At 39.3% G+C, this 18,858-nt stretch overlaps 1 non-coding gene and 1 pseudogene across 2 annotated transcripts; both read left to right on the top strand.

Annotated features, from left to right (window-relative positions):
• Window positions 1-2,104: 2,104 nt before the first annotated feature.
• Window positions 2,105-6,032, top strand: LOC107637788 (uncharacterized; annotated as a pseudogene). Its single transcript, XR_015880576.1, has one exon. The product of XR_015880576.1 is annotated as an uncharacterized LOC107637788 (transcript).
• Window positions 6,033-17,019: 10,987 nt separating this feature from the next.
• LOC148567490 (small nucleolar RNA R71) lies at window positions 17,020-17,126 on the top strand. Its single transcript, XR_015881493.1, has one exon. It is a non-coding gene; the product is annotated as a small nucleolar RNA R71 (small nucleolar RNA).
• The last annotated feature ends 1,732 nt before the right edge of the window (window positions 17,127-18,858 follow it).

Here is an 18,858-nt window from a genome sequence, read left to right as displayed (position 1 = left end):
ATTCTAATTGGGTTAGAAAGCTGACATTCAGAGCTTTCTAACCATATATAATAGTCTATAGTGGGCATGAAATTTGCAACGTTGACAAGCAGACAAAGTAGTACCCCAACATGCATGCAAGAAGGCCCAACGTTTGGCTAAAAGTTTGACCTCAAACTTTAGCCCAAACGTTGGTAGCAGCAAATAAGGGCAGCTGGTATAAAAAGTTTGAGTAAAAGTTTGCCTCAAACTTTTACTCAAACTTTTACTCAAACTTTTATGATTCATGGCCCGGTTCACAATGGGTTTCTCTCCAACTCCAAGAGCAATCAACAGAGGCTTTTGTCAACCTAATTCCATCAAGAGCAAGGGTCCAATTGACACCACTCAAAGGCACAAGAGATTGTTAGAATAGAAATTTCATTTTAATTGTAATTTGTTTTGAATTTCATTTTTATTTTGTAAAAATGCCTATAAATAGGCATCTGTTTCATTTTATTAGAGAGGCGAGCTCCACTAGGGAGCATTAGGAATACAGAACTCTCTCTCTTTAGTTTTTCTTTTTGTTTTAAATCTTGGGTTGAGAATTGAAGAAATTCTGTTTCAATCTCACCTTGAGAATTCTCTCTGTTTTCTTCTTCTGCAATTTTAATTTCTCCTCTACTACAAGTTCCTTTGCTGCAATTTTACAATTTAATTTACATTGAGCTTGATTTTGATCTTTGGTTCTCATTGCTTAATGTTCTCACTGAATTCAATTTACATTCAAGCAATTTAATTCTTCTGCAAGTGCTCTGCATTTTACATTTCTGTTCATGATCTGATTTACTTTTCCTGCAAGTTTAATTTTCTCTAAGCTTTGATCTATTTCTCTCTTAAATTTCCAGCACCCACTCCCCTTTACATTTAATGCAATTTTACTTTTCTTGCAATTTAAGATTCTTGCAATTTACATTTCTTGCTCTTAAAGTTACTTGCCAATTTACATTCTGCAACTTTAAATTCATTGTCCTTTACTTCCTGTTGGTTACAATTTCACACAATTCACATCAATGTTAGCTTGACTAAACTAATCACCCACTAAAGTTGCTTGATCCATCAATCCCTGTGGGATCGACCTCACTCACGTGAGTTTTATTACTTGATGCGACCCGGTGCACTTGCCGGTGAGTTTTGTGTCGGATCGTTTTCCGCACATCAAGTTTTTCAAAAACTTGATGTGCGGAAAACGATCCGACACAAAACTCACCGGCAAGTGCACCGGGTCGCATCAAGTAATAAAACTCACGTGAGTGAGGTCGATCCCACAGGGATTGAAGGATTGATCAATTTTAGTTTAGTGGTTGATTTAGTCAAGCGAATCAAGATTTGGTTGAGAGATTTGTGATTTGCAGAATTTAAATTGCATGGAAAGTAAAGGGAATGGGCAATTTGCATGAAATTAAAGAGAACTGAAATTCAAAGTGCTGAATCTTAAAGAGCAAGAAATTAAATGGCCGAAACTTAGAACGCAAGAAATGTAAATTGTAGAATCTTAAAGTGCAAGAAATGTAAATGGCTTGAATTGTAAAGGGAATTGGGAATTGGATTTGCATAAATTAAACAAGGAAAAGTAAAATTCAACAAACAAAAGAGTAGAAGATAACTTGAATTGAATCAGATCTAAAACGGAATTGTAAATGGGCTTGAAAAGCATTAAACAGAGAATCGAAAATGGGAATCTAGATCTCAGGACTCAAGAGACTAGATAACCAAGTCTAGATCTCAATGCCTTCCTAGATCCAACAAGAGCAATTGCAAAGGAAATGTAAATTGCAGAGAAAGTAGAAGAAGAAGCAATTATCAGAAACTGAAATTCAATTGTGCAGTAAAATTAAACAAGATCCCAAGGTGAGATTGAAACAGAATTTCTTCAATTCTCCACCCAAGATCCGAAGCAAGAAAAGTAAAGAGTAATCAAGTAAGAACAAGGAGGAAGAGAGATCAATTCTCCTCCCCAAATTCTCTTGAATTATAACAACAATGCCAAAATGTAAAAGTGAGCTCTCTACAAACTGCAAAATCCAAAACCGAAAAGAAAGCTCTCTAGAAACTTAAATCTTCATCTATTTATACACTTTCTCCTTTCTTTACATGACAGTTTACCGACTCAACCCATCATTTCTACCGGAAAATGGGACTACATATCAGACATTTTCAGCTGGAGCTGAGCGAGGATCGGATTCTGAGACTCGAAACAACTCGGCACTTGCATCGGTGAAATAACGTATAATAGACCTGGAAATCAATGCTTTTTGGCCCCTCACTTCCGGCTTGATTAAGAGGTTGAGGGCGCCTCCCCTCTCTCTGGAGTTCGCCGCTTTCTTCCTGTGAGTGAATCCTATCTCTTCCATATGTGAAATTTTCCTTTCAAGCAACCACATTCATTCAGCAGTGACATCGAAATGTGAGATTGAAGCCTTTTCCTTCGCATTTGCTTGTTAACAACGAGCCAACCTTCTGAGGGTTAGGTGAAGGTCTCGTTCCTGGACTGTCCATACATAAGAATAGTATTATTTACCGTAGTAGCAACAATTATAATTACTAATTTATTATATAAGTAATAATCCATCTGGAAAGACAGCATTAGATACCTCAGAACTAAGAAGAATGCCACCCGATGAGCATAGGTAAGGGATGACAAGCCTTATTTAGGTTAGGACAGGAAGGAAGAGAGCATTACGAATTGCCCTATTTGATCTAGTCTCTTCCATTATCAATACCCGTACATACAAAGATCGTTGTAGCAAAGTACGAGGCACATTTCCTCCCGAGCTCACATTAGTTCTTCAGTGGGTGAGTTTTACATTTATCATAGCTCTATCTAAGATAAAGTAAGTTAGAGTGGTCTGCTCCTCTAACTAGAAATGAAAATGTCGTAAGTAAGAGAAAGGAAGTTGATCTGCCTTTCTTCGCGCTGACTCTGCGTAAAGTGAGATGTGTGATAGCTGGCATGGGACTGTTTACCAGCAGCTAATTGTTCATCATGCTTTCTCTGTGTAAAGTGCTGATAATTCTCCTTCCTAATGCTATCGGCTTCCTCCCTGGTACTGTATGGGCCGAGCCTAGCTCCTGGGTAGGGGACAGCATATAGCGGCGCGACACGCGCGTGGAAGCTCTCGCGACTCTTCCCAGTTAAGTTTCCTTTGTGCATCTTATCTTTCCCAATTCTTTCTTGGTTGGTAAACCCAACCGGCGATTGACAACAAACAAGTCTCCCCTTTTTGGTTGGGAGCAGAGCTCTTTTTGAACGGTTTCTGTCATGTCTCCACTAATTCCAATTTTTGGTTCCGTAGTTGGTGCTTTTGTAGGACGGTTGCTCTATTTTGGATCAGAACAAAGCAGCAGTCTAATGACTATCCCCCTTTATGGGATAGTCTTGTTTTTTTGTTGTGCGCTCCGGGGTTTTTTTGGGGTCTCATTAACTAGACGTTATGGAAGGGGACTTGTCTTGGTTATCGATACGTGCCTTTATTTTCTGGTCGCCTTGTATCTTGGTTCTTTTAGGATTTATACGGGCTTACTATTGCTTTCAATTATTTGTCCAGTAGTTTCGAACGAAGGAGGTGTAATCCTTTCTATGGTTTCGGGGGATGGTTCGGCGTCCAGCGTGAACCAGCCGACGCCTACCTATTCCACACAGCCGGGCTCGTCCTCCGAGACGGGGGATAATGTAATTCCTCCTTCTCCTGGAGAAGGGCCGTCCCATCAAGGGTCTGTTGTGCGAAATGAAAGGAATCGTCAATGCGATTTCGCATTGTACGGCTCGAGCTGGACAATAGCCCCTATTTGCTGGATAAGGCAAGGGGAGACTATTGGGCTCAAAGATGTTGTTTCGACGTCTCCCTCAGGGATTGGTCAGTGGCTTTGGGTATACCGGTTCGGAGAGATCGACGAGCACCTCACACAGCCATGCCAACCGCAAGCTTTTGAATAAAATTAGGGGTGATCTTTGACCGACCGATGCAGCGGGAAACTACCCCGTAAGAACATTGTAAAGTCCAAACTCCTTTACAAAAAGGAGACCATCCAATAAGTGCCATAGGACTGGTTGAGAAAGAAGATGCCGGCCGATACAGAAAATAGAGGACTGTTAGCAGAAGCAGTTTTATCGCATTTCTCGTCTCTCGCTTAGCTCTGTGTCCTCGCCGCTGTTGGAGTAAAGGCATGCCCTGGGCCAAGAAAAGTAGTCCTTTCATTGGCTAACGGGATTACGCTTAATGGTACTTAATGGGATAGACCGATCATCGCTTTCTTCCTTCTACTAGTTCTGGAGTCAAGCTAGCAAACAATTTATTAGATATAGGTCAATCACGGATTCAAGCTATAGCAAACAAGACTGATAGTCTATCCTCAGCAGCTGAGCTTCGCTATACTATAAACTCAACTCAAAGACAGAAATTAGCATATAATGAAAGATGGATTATAAGTACGGTGAAACCTGTATCCCAATTGTTAAATCAAAAACATAAGGTAGTTTACTTACTTAGTGCTTGCGCTCGAACGATAACATTCCTTTTCTCTCAACATCATCAGGCACCTCTTCCCTCCGCCGGAATCAGAACCGTTGATTCTTTCTTGGTTCATCACGCCCGTCGATCTTGCCGGAGATTGAAGAAGAAAGAATGAAAGACGGCGGTGCGGTAGGGTTCTAGAGAGAGAGAATGGCGTCGCCGGCGAAGATGCAGGAGCAAGTATTGGAGATCAACTTGATCTCAGCACAAGGACTGCAGCCACCTTCGTCTCCACGGCAGAGGCTCCAAACCTACGCCCTCACATGGATCGACCCCTCCACCAAGCTCCGAACCCGAGTTGACAACGTTGGCGGCCACAACCCTACCTGGAACGACAAGTTCCTCGCCAGCGACACCTCCGGAATCTCCGTCGCCATCTACGCCGTCGGCACCTTCCGCCTAATCGGCACCGTCAGGTTCCTCATCAGCAACATCCTCTCCTCTCCCGCCGACCCCGACGCCGCCAGAACACCCTGCTTCAGCGCCGTCCAGATTCTCCGGTCGTCGGGGAGGTTCCACGACGTCATGAACATCGGCGCCATGGTCGTGGAAGCCTCCGACTTCCCGGCGCTGCACAAGATCTCGGCGATAGGGTACCGCGACCTCATGGGAATGAAGATAAAGCACCACCGGAGGAAGCGAAACCGAAGCCCGCGGCGGCGGCGTTGAAGGAGTGGAACGGGGTGAGGGAATTGGCGGGAAACAAAGGATTAACGGCTTCGGGATTCTTGTGCTGCTTGGTGGCCCGCAGAAGTATCCAACTCACTCCCACTAACCCTGCCATGGAAAGGTAAACCAACAATAAAGCTACAACCCTCTCTCAGCACAGCCTAGGAAACCTCTTATCCTCTACCTTACCTCGACAAAAAAATCTATTGGTGGATTATTGTCTCGGGAGGTAGATGGAGTGGAATAGGGCTACTCCACCTGACTCACGGTCGCTCCACGGGAAAGCACCACTAGGAGACGAAGCAAGCCGAGGCTTTCGAGGCAAATATCGCCATTACACGGTAGTAGGGAAACCGGTCCTTGTAAGCAGCACTAGAGAGGGGATAGAGACTCGAGACTTCAAACTAATGTCCTTCTTCCTCTGAGCCAGGTTCCTTGTAGAGTCTATCTACTAGAGACATTAACGGTGCTCACCCGGTTGGGAAAATTCAATACTCGAATGGGGAAAGCCCTCCATCGTACAGTTCGGCGGACACGGAAGAGCTAGTTCATAGGGCTCGTCCTTTCTCAATATGGGCATGGGACCGCCAATCCCGCCTTAGGAAAAGCTCGGGATGATGATGGGGCTAGCAACCGGTCCTCCAAGAAGCTAGATCTCTTGGGCGCTTTCTTTCCCTTGTAGCCAAGTCATACTCATTCCGTACGACGAATGGGCCTTCGAGGTCGGAACTCATCACACATTACTGGGTAGATCCGTTGGGGGATAAGGGTTCTAGTTCAATAAAGGTGCTTCTCATTATATCGAATAATAAGTTAGGCCTGTAGTGTTCATTAAATTAATTAAATTAAAGGAGGTACTGAAGCTCAATCTCCCGAAGTTGACGCGAATTTTTATGTTGATTGGTAATAGACCCCCGTAGAAAGCTACCGCATTGCAACCAGGGAGTTTAAGATAGCTATGCATGGGTTTTTATAGCTATAGCTGACGATAAAAGGCTGTCTTTTAAAACTAAAACGTCATTCAAAAATGATTTTTATTACATATGCAGGAATAACTGTCAAAATCTTAAATAAATACGAAGATATAGACAGGAGCAGGAAGGGTTTGTATTGTCTGGTCCCGAGCCCGCCTTACAAAATGTGCCAGCTGCTGAACCTGTCAAGTGGAAGCGTAGAAGAGTATTGCCAGCTGCTTTTGGTTGATTGCTCTTGGAGTTGGAGAGAGAACCGAAGTGAACCGGGTTGGGAATTATAAAAGCTTGGGTAAAAGTTTGAGTAAAAGTTTGAGGCAAATTTTTACTCAAACTTTTTACATCAGCAACCCCATTCTTGCTGCTAACAATGTTTGAGCTAAAGTTTGGGGTCAAACTTTTGCTCAAACGTTGGCCCCCTTATGCACACTCATGGCGCCAACGTTTGCCAAAAAGTTTGAGGCAAACGTTGGTGCAAACTTTTTCTCTCCAGGGTGTTGATTTGTGATGCCAACGTTTGCCAAAAAGTTTGAGGCAAACGTTGGCTCAAGCTTTTCTCCCAAAAGTTTGAGCTAAAGTTTGAGGGAAATTTTTGCTCAAGCTTTTTGTTCCCTGGTGTGTTTTCACTTATCCGAAAGTTTGAGCTAAAGTTTGAGGCAAACTTTTGCTCAAACTTTTTTGTTCTCTCTTGCTCCTAGCCATTCCTTCTTGCTTCAACCTTTCTCCAAGCTTTCTTCACCCATCATCAAACAACCAAACACATCAAAGCTATGCTCAAAATCATGAGTTTGTCATTCTTTCATAATATGTGGCAATTATAGCATAAATCCCCATAAAATTACATTAATTCATCTATGGTTGATTAAATCAAAGGAAACATGAAAATCTACCCAATTGGCTTGCTTGTGGCTCAAGAAAGTGCATAAATCAATTGAAAACAAAAGAAAAAGGCTAGTGAAACTAGGCTAAGATGACTTGTCATCACAACACCAAACTTAAAGCATGCTTGTCCCCAAGCAAGAAAGGAATTATGCTCGAAGGTTCTTTCAATCAGAATGGATTTAAAAAATTACATGTACTATCCTGTGAGTGAAGTGATCAAGTGACAGTGGGGTAAACTCTAAATCATGTGCTCATGCAAGGGCCTCAGTGCTTACTAGTCCCTACATCTTGGATGTCTTAGGTCTTAGGATTTTCATCCAAATGGTATCATGGAGGTCTCTTTATATGTAATCACCTTGAAGCAGCTTATGGTTTCTTTGCTTTGGCCTTGACTCTAAGTGTCATGTCTCAAAGCGGCTCTTTAGATAAGCTTTCAATCAATACTCCTAAACCAGTTGGTTTTAAGGTATTAGGTGTTAAAGCACCCCTAAGGATTTACTTGCTCAAGCCTCTTTCTTTGACACAATTCGACCACAAGCATTTACTAGGATAACAACTCTTTGAGTTTTTGTTTCTTCTTTCTTTTTTGCCTAGTAATTGATGCTCAGAGCCTTGGGCCATGTTCTTTTTGTTTTTGTATTTTCTTTATTTTCTTTTGTTTTGTTTGCTGCTTCTTGGATCAATAAATTTTTTAGAATCTCCACAATACTTCTTTGAACTTCATGTCCTGCCTATGAGCTCCCATGCAAGTTTTTATAAGCATGCAACCTCAATACATGATTATACAACTAGAACCACCACTTCTCCTAATCTTCTGCTTGCCTCAAAATTGTTCAATTCCTCAATCCTTCTTTTCAAAGAACTTTCATGTGATGCATTTTTGAAATATTGAGTGCAAACAAGTGTGAAAAGTGTAGTGTTGTGAGTAATCAAGCATCTTAATTATTAACTTACAGAAAAGCTATACTATGCAGACAAGCAGGGGTATTATATCACTTTCAATCATAGCAGTATCTGATATAGAACAATCACTGAACAATACAGCCTTTTGGAATCTACTTGCTGTCCTCCTCCTCATCATCCTCATTGCTGGTTTTAGCATTCCTCTTTCATTTCTCTGGGTGATGATGCTTAATTCTTCCAAAAGCTTGTATGACACTCTGCAATGATATTGAAAGTTGCTTGTTCCCCAAGCACTTGAAAAATGGTTAGCATGCATGATTTATTTGTGGGCTTTTGTACTTACTTTGGTGTGGGAACACCAAACTTAGTACCTTGCCAATGGTTCTTGTTCATCAAACTAACCAGATGTGAAACTCTTTTTCTTTTTCAAAAGTGACAAAACTGGAAACTTAGGAAACGGCAGCATAGTTAACCTGTTTATCTAAATACTTGAAGCTAGCATTATGCAGAAAGTGAGAATGTGTTTTATGATGGGATTTTTGGTGGAACACCAAACTTAGAATCCTTCATTCTTCCTTATATTATTTTGGTGTGCAACACCAAACTTAGCTTCTTGCAATATAGATAAAACTAATTAACCTTTTTATTAAAATAGCTATGAAAAGAAAACTACCTCAGGTTGGGTTGCCTCCCAACAAGCGCTCTTTTATTGTCATTAGCTTGACATCCTTCATCCTCTGATTATGGAAGTTGAGGCTTCTGTTGCCTTTGGTTTCCTCCTAAGTGAGGTTTTGCTTTGTGATGTTCATCCTGGATGAGTGATTCTTTTCCTTCAGCCCTCTTTTCACCCATTTCTGCGAGGTACCTGGCCAGTTGTGCCATTTTCCTCTCAAGTTTTCTGATTGAGGCTTCTTGCTCTCTACTTGTTGCTTCTTGATCTTGTCTTGCCATCTCTTGAATTTTCATGAAATACTCCATCATTACCTCTAGACTAGAGATTCTTTGAGAGCCTAGATTTGGTTGTGGCTGTATAAAATGAGATGGTTGTTGAAAGTTGTTTCGGGAAAATTGTGAGGTGTGATGAGGTTGGAATGGTGGGTGTTGTGGTGGTGCGTAATAGTTGTTGTTGGTATGGTGACATTTTTGCAGGTTTGGGAAATTGGGGTTGTTGTAGTTGAAGTCCCTTTGTCCTTGATTTTGATGCTCACTTCTTCTCCAGTTGGAATGAGTTCTCCAGGGTGGGTTGTACACATCACCTTGAGACTTGTGTTGGGACATACTTGCGGTATTGTTTGGATAGTGTAATCGCTCATAACTTTGTTGCTCATGGTCAATTACTCCAAAACCTTGTTCATGTTGATTCCAACCATGTGAATTTTGAATTAGATTGTATGCATTTACTACGGCAGTTCGTAGCTCATTGATTTTTCTGACAATCATCTTTAGTTGTTGCAGAGTCTGTTGATGCATCTGCTTGTTTTGGTTTATGACTGCACTGACACCTTCAATTTCCACCACTCCCTTCTCTTGTGTGAATGGTTGAACTTCTGCCTCTGGTTTACCAATTCCATGAGGTGGTTTCAACTTGGCTAGGAGTTCACTCATTAGTTCTTCCCATCCGATGATGTTTCCTTGTGGGAAAGTTTCAAACCATTGAGCCACATCGTTCATGGTGATGAGTGGACGCTTCATTTCATGGGTTGCATTGTCATCTGGGGTTGGGACACTGCTCCCATACTGACTGGGATTCGTTGGATTTTTCTCCATGATCTGCACAGTCACAGATAGTCCAAATGAAGATTGAATACATTCATGCCCAAAATATGGTTAAAAGATTTGTTGACACAATGTTTCAAATAGTTCATGGACTTGAAAGATTAGTAGATGAAAATTGCTTCTCTCGCATAATCAACAAGCAAAAGCACAAGAATCACACAAGCCAGAGGAACTAAGAAAAACTTCACTCTATTGCTAAAGTGACATTTTAGTTAGCTTAAGCAAAAATTCAAACAGTTAGTGTGTCAATCAAAAATTAGAGAAACAAAAAGTAAAAATGCTAGATCTAGATCACCACCTCACTTAATCATTGTCAATCTAATCAATCCCCGGCAACGGTGCCAAAAACTTGATGTGCGGAAAACGATCCGACACAAAACTCACCGGCAAGTGCACCGGGTCGCATCAAGTAATAATAACTCACGGGAGTGAGGTCGATCCCACAGGGATTGAAGGATTGATCAATTTTAGTTTAGTGGTTGATTTAGTCAAGCGAATCAAGATTTGGTTGAGAGATTTGTGATTTGCAGAATTTAAATTGCATGGAAAGTAAAGGGAATGGGCAATTTGCATGAAATTAAAGAGAACTGAAATTCAAAGTGCTGAATCTTAAAGAGCAAGAAATTAAATGGCCGAAACTTAGAACGCAAGAAATGTAAATTGCAGAATCTTAAAGTGCAAGAAATGTAAATGGCTTGAATTGTAAAGGGAATTGGGAATTGGATTTGCATAAATTAAACAAGGAAAAGTAAAATTCAACAAACAGAAGAGTAGAAGATAACTTGAATTGAATCAGATCTAAAACGGAATTGTAAATGGGCTTGAAAAGCATTAAACAGAGAATCGAAAATGGGAATCCAGATCTCAGGACTCAAGAGACTAGATAACCAAGTCTAGATCTCAATGGCTTCCTAGATCCAACAAGACCAATTGCAAAGGAAATGTAAATTGCAGAGAAAGTAGAAGAAGAAACAATTATCAGAAACTGAAATTCAATTGTGCAGTAAAATTAAACAAGATCCCAAGGTGAGATTGAAACAGAATTTCTTCAATTCTCCACCCAAGATCCGAAGCAAGAAAAGTAAAGAGTAATCAAGCAAGAACAAGGAGGAAGAGAGATCAATTCTCCTCCCCAAATTCTCTTGAATTATAACAACAATGCCAAAATGTAAAAGTGAGCTCTCTACAAACTGCAAAATCCAAAACCGAAAAGAAAGCTCTCTAGAAACTTAAATCTTCATCTATTTATACACTTTCTTCAAATGGTCTTCAAGCCTTGAATTGGGCCTTTGCTCTTGATGGAATTGGGTTGATAGAGGCCTTGGTTGATTGCTCTTGGAGTTGGAGAGAGAACCGAAGTGAACCGGGTTGGGAATTATAAAAGCTTGGGTAAAAGTTTGAGTAAAAGTTTGAGGCAAACTTTTACTCAAACATTTTACATCAGCAACCCCATTCTTGCTGCTACCAACGTTTGAGCTAAAGTTTGGGGTCAAACTTTTGCTCAAACGTTGGCCCCCTTATGCACACTCATGGCGCCAACGTTTGCCAAAAAGTTTGAGGCAAACGTTGGCGCAAACTTTTTGTCTCCAAGGTGTGTTGCTGATGGCGCCAACGTTTGCCAAAAAGTTTGAGGCAAACGTTGGCGCAAACTTTTTCTCTCCAGGGTGTTGATTTGGGATGCCAACGTTTGCCAAAAAGTTTGAGGCAAACGTTGGCTCAAGCTTTTTGTTCCCTGGTGTGTTTTCACTTATCCGAAAGTTTGAGCTAAAGTTTGAGCCAAACTTTTGCTCAAACTCTTTTGTTCTCTCTTGCTCCTAGCCATTCCTTCTTGCTTCAACCTTTCTCCAAGCTTTCTTCACCTATCATCAAACAACCAAACACATCAAAGCTATGCTCAAAATCATGAGTTTGTCATTCTTTCATAATATGTTGCAATTATAGCATAAATCCCCATGAAATTGCATTAATTCATCTATGGTTGATTAAATCAAAGGAAACATGAAAATCTACCCAATTGGCTTGCTTGTGGCTCAAGAAAGTGCATAAATCAATTGAAAACAAAAGAAAAAGGCTAGTGAAACTAGGCTAAGATGACTTGTCATCAATTGGATTTTTTGACGGTTTAGAATTCACAAATGAATTCTCGTTGCAAGTATAGTTTCTAAACCAACAATAATCCTTTCATACAAAAGTTGTGTTCGTCACAAGTAACAAACCCCTAAATTTACAAACGAAGTATTGAACCTCGGGTCGTTCTCCCTGGGAATTACAATAAAGTGCCTTGTTATTGGTTATGAGGTATGTTTTGGGGTTTTTGATAAGAGACATGAAAGATAAATGACAAGGAAGTAAACTAATAGCTAAAAAGGTCTGGCAAGGTTTGGTGGTCAAGGATCTCTATCGTAATCAATAACCACAACATGAGAATTGGCAAGGATCAATCCCACTAAGTTAACCCCTAACTAATAGTAGAGGAAAGTCAAGTGAGCTATATCAATCCAAGTCCATAAGTCCTAGTTCTCCACCAAATAAATTAGTGAGATCTAGAGTTAATGGCTCCCAATAGTCAATCACTTGGACATTAGCAACTCAAGAGTTCCTAAGTTACCTTCCCAAGCCAAGAGCACTAAAATTCTACTCTAAAATCCCACCAAGCATTTTATCAAACACTTGGAAGGCATAAAAGGAAAGCATAGTAAAAAGTGCAAGAAAAGTAAATCTACACAACTCAATTTCAAGGAATTAAATAACAACAAATCAAATGAACAACAAAGGAACATGAATCATAAATTGCATTAAAGGAAAATAGAAGAAACAAAAGTGCATCAACATAAAAGTAGAAAATTACATGAATTAAATGCAAAACTAGAAAGAGGAAAGGTAGAAGAAGAAGAATTACAAAGAGAAAAGTAAATCAAAGAATGGAATTAAACTAGATCTAAGAATTCCTAATCTAGATCTAACCTACTCCCAATTCTAGAGAGAAGAGAGAGCTTCTCTCTCTAGAAACTAACTAAAGCATGATCAAACTAAAATAAAACTAAACTAAAGACTAGATGTGTGAAAGTATCTAAAGTATCTTGATTCCCCTTTAATCCTTGGCTTAAATAGCATCAAAAATGAGTTAGATTGGGCCCACAAGGCTTTAGAATTTGCTGGCCACGTATTGCTTTAAGTGGATCATATGGCAGCAACGACGTGTGTGCGTACAGTGCGTGTATGCATCACCATACTTGTAGTACCTATGGCAAATCTAATATCGTTTTGAAGCCCCAGATGTTAGCTTTCCAACGCAACTCTAACCGCATCATTTGGACTTCTATAGCTCAAGTTATGGTCGTTTAAGTGCGAAGAGGTCGGCTTGACAGCTTTTGCGATTCCTTCATTTCTTCATGAGTTCTCCATTTTTACATGTTTTTCCTTCATTCCCTTGATCCAATCTTTGCCTCCTAAATCTGAAATCACTTAAAAAACATATCAAGGCATCTAATGGAATCAAAGGTAAATTAAATTTAGCTATTCTAAGTCTTAAAAAACACGTTTTCACTCTTAAGCACAATTAAAGGAGAAGTTATAAAACCATGCTATTTTATTGAATAAATGTGAGGAAAGGTTATCAAAATGCTCTAAATTCAACACAAGATAAACCCTAAATATGGAGTTTATCAACCTCCCCACACTTAAACCAAGCATGTCCTCATGCTTAAACCAAGAGAAAGCAAAGGATATCAACTAAATGCACCCTACCTATATGCAACTATCTACATGAATGCAACTAAATGAAAAATGATTCTACCTACTTGGTTAAAAATAAATCAATCCTCCAAGACATACATGCACAAGTAGGGCTAAGGTCCCATGACGACTCATGAATCCTACCAATTTAAATATCAAAATGAAGTTCAAGTAGACTTCCAAGAAGAATGCTCATGAAAGCCGGGAATCAAGGAATTGAGCATCGAACCCTCACCGGAAGTGTTTGCACTCTAGTCGCTCAAGTGTGTAGGGTCAATTCTCTCAATTCTCCCCTAATCATGCTTTCTAAGATTTATTTTTCTTCTAACAATCAACATATATTTCATGCATGCATACAAGTATCATGAGGTCTTTTCTTTAGGTTGTAATGGGGCTAGGGTCAAGGTAAGGATGCAGATTTAGTCAAGTGAGCTTAAAATTGAATCTTTGATAAGCTTAAACTTGCCACCTAACCTATGACATCCTATACAATTTCAAAGCTAACCTAACTACCCATTTTCACACTTTTTCATATACTCATGCATTTCCTTTTCATTTCACAACACTTATGCATTAACCCTTATTGAGCTTTGCTTTGGGGCATTTTGTCCCCTTTTTATTTCTTTCTTTTTATTTGTTTCTTTCTTTTTCTATTTTTTTCTCTTCTTTTCTTTTCTTTTCCATGCTCTTCTTTTTTGTTTCTTTTTCTTTTTCTTTTCTTTTTCTCATTTTTTTTTCTTTCTTTCAAACTATATACAAGAACATCAATGCATAAGGTCTATACATTTTATCAATACATGAGCATGTACCCAATTCCCAATAATTTCAATAAAAATACAAAACTACCCTTTTATTCTCCAAATATCCCAAGATTCCCACACTTGAATGATATACACACTCTAGCCTAAGCTAATCAAATATCCAAATAAGGACATTTATTGTTTTTCACTCTAGGGCTTGTAATGTGCTAAAATTAAGAATAAGTGGGTTAATCGTAGGCTCAAATTGGCTAACAATGGAAGATAAAAGGTAAGGCTATTTGGGTAAGTGAGCTATTTGAAATGATGGCCTCAATCATATAAATGCATGAATACACAAAACAATGGACATAAAGAATTAAACAAATCAAACATTACAATCATAGAAAGAGAATAATGCACACAAGAAGGAAAATAAGTGGTTATAAGATGTAACCACATCATTAGGCTCAAATCTCACAAGCTTGTGTTCTTAGCTCAAAACCATGTTCCAAGATATATTCTTTCAAGCAAGTTCAACCAAAAATTTTTCAAATTGGTAGGGTGCCCTAAAACAATTTTCTTGGAAAAGAAATCGTCACCCTAACCAAGTAATCCTAGCATAAAAAGAAGTGATAAAATATATAAAAATTCTAACTAACATGCAACCTATCATGCAATGCAACATCTAGCTAACTTTGGTGTTGAAAAAGAAATTGTTACCCACGGAGATCGGTCGAACGACCTCCCCACAATTAAAGATTACACCGTCCTCGGTGCATGCAAAGAAGAGCAAGGTGGATGGGTTGCTACAATTGATGAGCTTCTTCGAAAGGTTATGCAGATGACTTGTTCGTTGCCCTATCTCGAAGCTTTTCCTTTTCCTCCTTTCTTGGTGGCCAACCTAAAGGGAGAGAAAAAGAAAGAAAATTAAGCCTATAACAAAGATATCAAAGCAAAGAGGACATAGGCGGGGGCTAATGCTAAATAAGGGAAAGGTTCTCACTACATGGTAGCTACAACATGTGAGTGAGAAAATAATATAGGCAAAGGGCATATGAACTAACATTTGATGCAAGAGTAAAATCAAAGCATGAAGAACATATTGAGCATCAAGTTCAAATAAGAAGAAGTGGGTCATGATAAACAATATTAGGTCATATCAATGCACAAAGACACAAGAGTCATACAAGATTAAGCATTGATTTAAAAGTTTCATCACCCAACAATATCAAACAAGTCAAGAGGCACCAAGATAACGCAAAAAATTCTCAACGATTAAATAGGAAAATTCAACACCATTATTAAAATAAAAAACCTAAAAAAAGAAAATTACAACAAGCTATAAAATCAAAATTAAAATGTAATGAATGAAAGTAAGCAAATGCAATAAAAGAAAATGGAAGAAAAGGAAAAAATTTATTTATTTATTTTTATTTTATTTTATTTTTATTAAATTTTTTTTTTCAAGAGAGAAAGAAGAAAGGTAGAAAGAGAGAAGAAGAAAAGAAGAAAGAAGAAGAAAGGAGAAAAGAGAAAGGAGAAAAACAGGGTGGAAATCCACGCGTACGCGAGCGCGTCGATGGCTTTTTTTTTTTTTGAGAGTGACACGTACGCGTCATGTACGCGTACGCGCGAGTGGTTTTGTGCCAAAGGCACAATGCGCGCGCAGCGTTCGCACAACTCTCGGGTGTTTGGCTTGGGGGTGGAATTTTTCAATCCACACGTACGCGTACATGGCGTGTGCGCGCAGATAGGCGAAAAAGCTTGATGTACGCCTACGCGCGCAGTGCACGTAAGCGCGGATGGCGCTTTTTTTTTTGAAGATTTTTCTATGTTTTTCCATCAATCCAAGCATTCCAAGCCTCCAAACAACTACCAAAATACCATAAAATCTTATTTAACATACTAAACTACCAAACAAACTCAACAAATCAATCAAAACATGAAATTAAACTATTTTAACCAATATGTGCAAAAAATAAGAAAAAAGAAAGATTTTACCATGGTGGGGTGTCTCCCACCTAGCACTTTTGTTTCTTGTCCTTAAGTTGTACTTATGGGGAGCTCTTCTCAAGGTGCCTTGTGCTTGAAACTATCCTTGAACATCCACCAATGCTTGAATCTCCAATAAGCTCCATTCTTCAATTTTAATATCTTCAAGCATGGATGGAGTTCTTCACAAACCATGGGCTCCCAAATTTGATTTTCGTTGTGGGATCTGGGATCCCACACTTTATTTTCACACCCTTTTTTGAAGTTGATCATTATTTGTCCATCCGGGTGGCATGACTTTAGAATTCTCATGTAAGTGACCAAACAACTTCCTAGACTCATGCAATTTGGTTCTCCACCAATCATTACTATACAACTTTGAGCATGCAACCATCATAAACTTAGAGTGATGTTTCCAACCACTACACAACTCTCGTCTACTTTTAACTCCACAAAGAGCTCTAAGTTGACCATCATTTTCAATCAAACCATATTCAAGTGAGAAAGTAAAGCTCAAGGATAATGGTGATTGCTGCTACTTGGTTACTCTCCATCTTCTTGGTGAGGTCAGCTAATTGCTTGGTAATGAGCTTGTTTTGGGCCAGTAGAGCATCTACATTATTTAGCTCCATCACTCCTCTAGTGTTCCCTCTTTCGGAGGCATAGAAGTAGTCATTCTCTGCTACAGTTTCAATGACATCTATGGCCTCCTCAATGGTCTTCTTCTTGTTCAGAGATCCCCCGGATGAGTGGTCTACTGCTTTCTTTGATTCATAAGAAAGGCCTTCATAGAAAATGTGTAGCTGCACCCATTCAATGAACATATCTGGTGGACACCTCCTTGTTAGGTCCTTAAACCTCTCCCATGCTTCATATAAAGTCTCACCATCTTGCTGCCTGAAAGTTTGAACCTCAGCTCTCAGCCTGTTGATTCTTTGAGGAGGATAGAATCTGGCTAAAAATTTGTTTACCACATCTTCCCAGGTTATCAAACTCTCCTTAGGGAAGGATTCCAGCCATTTAGATGCCTTATCCTTGAGTGAGAAAGGGAATAAAAGTAGTCTATAGGTGTCAGGATGAACACCATTAGACTTCACAGTATCGCATATCCTCAGGAATGTGGTTAGATGTTGATTGGGGTCTTCTTGGACGCCTCCTCCGAATGAACAGTTGTTCTGAACAAGGGTGATGAGCTGTGGTTTTAGTTCAAAGTTGTTGGCATGTATGGTTGGCTTTTGAATGCTACTCCCACAGTTTCCTGGGTTTGGGTTGATGTAGGAGCCTAGAACTCTTCTCTCTTGCCCAACATGATTTGCTAGACCTTCTCTGCCATGGTTGTGAGCCTCTTCTTCATGAATGTTCTCCATATTCTCCTCCATGTCTAGTTCAAAGTACTCTTCCTCTTCCTCAGCACCCACTACTCTTTTTCCTCTTGCTTCCCTCCTTAATCTAAGGAAGGTCCTCTCAGGTTCAGAATCAAAGGAAGTTGAAGCCCCGCTTCTCCTCCCTGTCATACAACCAACAAGGTACAAGCAAGGAAAATAGATGCAGAAAGTATTCTGTTAGAATTACTGTTAGTGTAAGTGATGCAATATATCAAACAGTTAGTGGGTTAGTGAACTGAATTGTAAATAACTAAAAAAAATAAACGAAAAAATAGGGGGAAGGGAAAAAATTAACTAAAACTAAAAGCGAATTAACTCAACAGAAATTTAAATCAAACAAAAGAAAAATGCTCAATCTAGTTATCCTCCAATTTAATCATTGTTGATTCAAAATCAATCCCCGGCAACGGCGCCATAAACTTGATACGCACAAAACTCATCTCTCAACAAATTTTCTTCGGCAAGTGTACCGAATTTGTCGTCAAGTAAAAACTCACAATAGAGTGAGGTCGAATCCCACAGAGATTGATTGATCAAGCAACTTTAATTAGAGGAATGTTCTAGTTGAGCGAACCAGAATTTGATTTGAGATTTGTAGAAAATTAAATGGTGGGAAAGTAAATAGCAGAAACAGTAAATGCTAGAAATAAAGAGTTGAATGTAAATGGCGGAAAGTAAATTGCAGAATCTTAAACGGGAATGGGTAATTGCTCATAAAAGTAAATGGCAGAAATTAAAGAGAATGGGTAAGATCAGAAATGGGGAGTTCATTGGGCTCAGGAGATGTTGCATTCTCCGGATCAAGTTCATTTTCATCTCTTCCTCAATCAATGCATTCATTGATCTCCTTGGCAATCTTAAGTGATCGAATTCCAATTTCTTGGTAATTCAATCTCCCAAATCTTGATCAATAGCCAATTCCTTGGTCAATTGCTCATGAGAAGAGATGAAGTATGGTCACTGATTATACCAGATGCATTTCCCAAATCAAGTGTTGGTAGGATTATAGTCACATATCCATCCAAACCCAATTTGGTCCAGCATGAGAAAGCATTTCTAGCATGATCTCTTCATTCCTCTTTCAAGGTTCAGAAGAGATCCAAGTATGAATAGCTTCTTTTCCAAGATAACTACCCAATTGGATGAAGATCGAAAGCTTTCTAGTAAAATCAAGAGAAAAGATAGAAGAAGGAGAATCAAAACTAATATTGATCCATCAAATTATAACAGAGATCCCTAACCCAATGAAAGGGGTTTAGTTGTTCATAGCTGT

The sequence above is a fragment of the Arachis ipaensis genome, chromosome B4 (assembly GCF_059453495.1).
Source record: "Arachis ipaensis isolate K30076 ecotype BB chromosome B4, ASM5945349v1, whole genome shotgun sequence".
Taxonomy (NCBI): Eukaryota; Viridiplantae; Streptophyta; class Magnoliopsida; order Fabales; family Fabaceae; genus Arachis; species Arachis ipaensis.
This window is presented reverse-complemented; position numbering and strand designations above follow the sequence as displayed.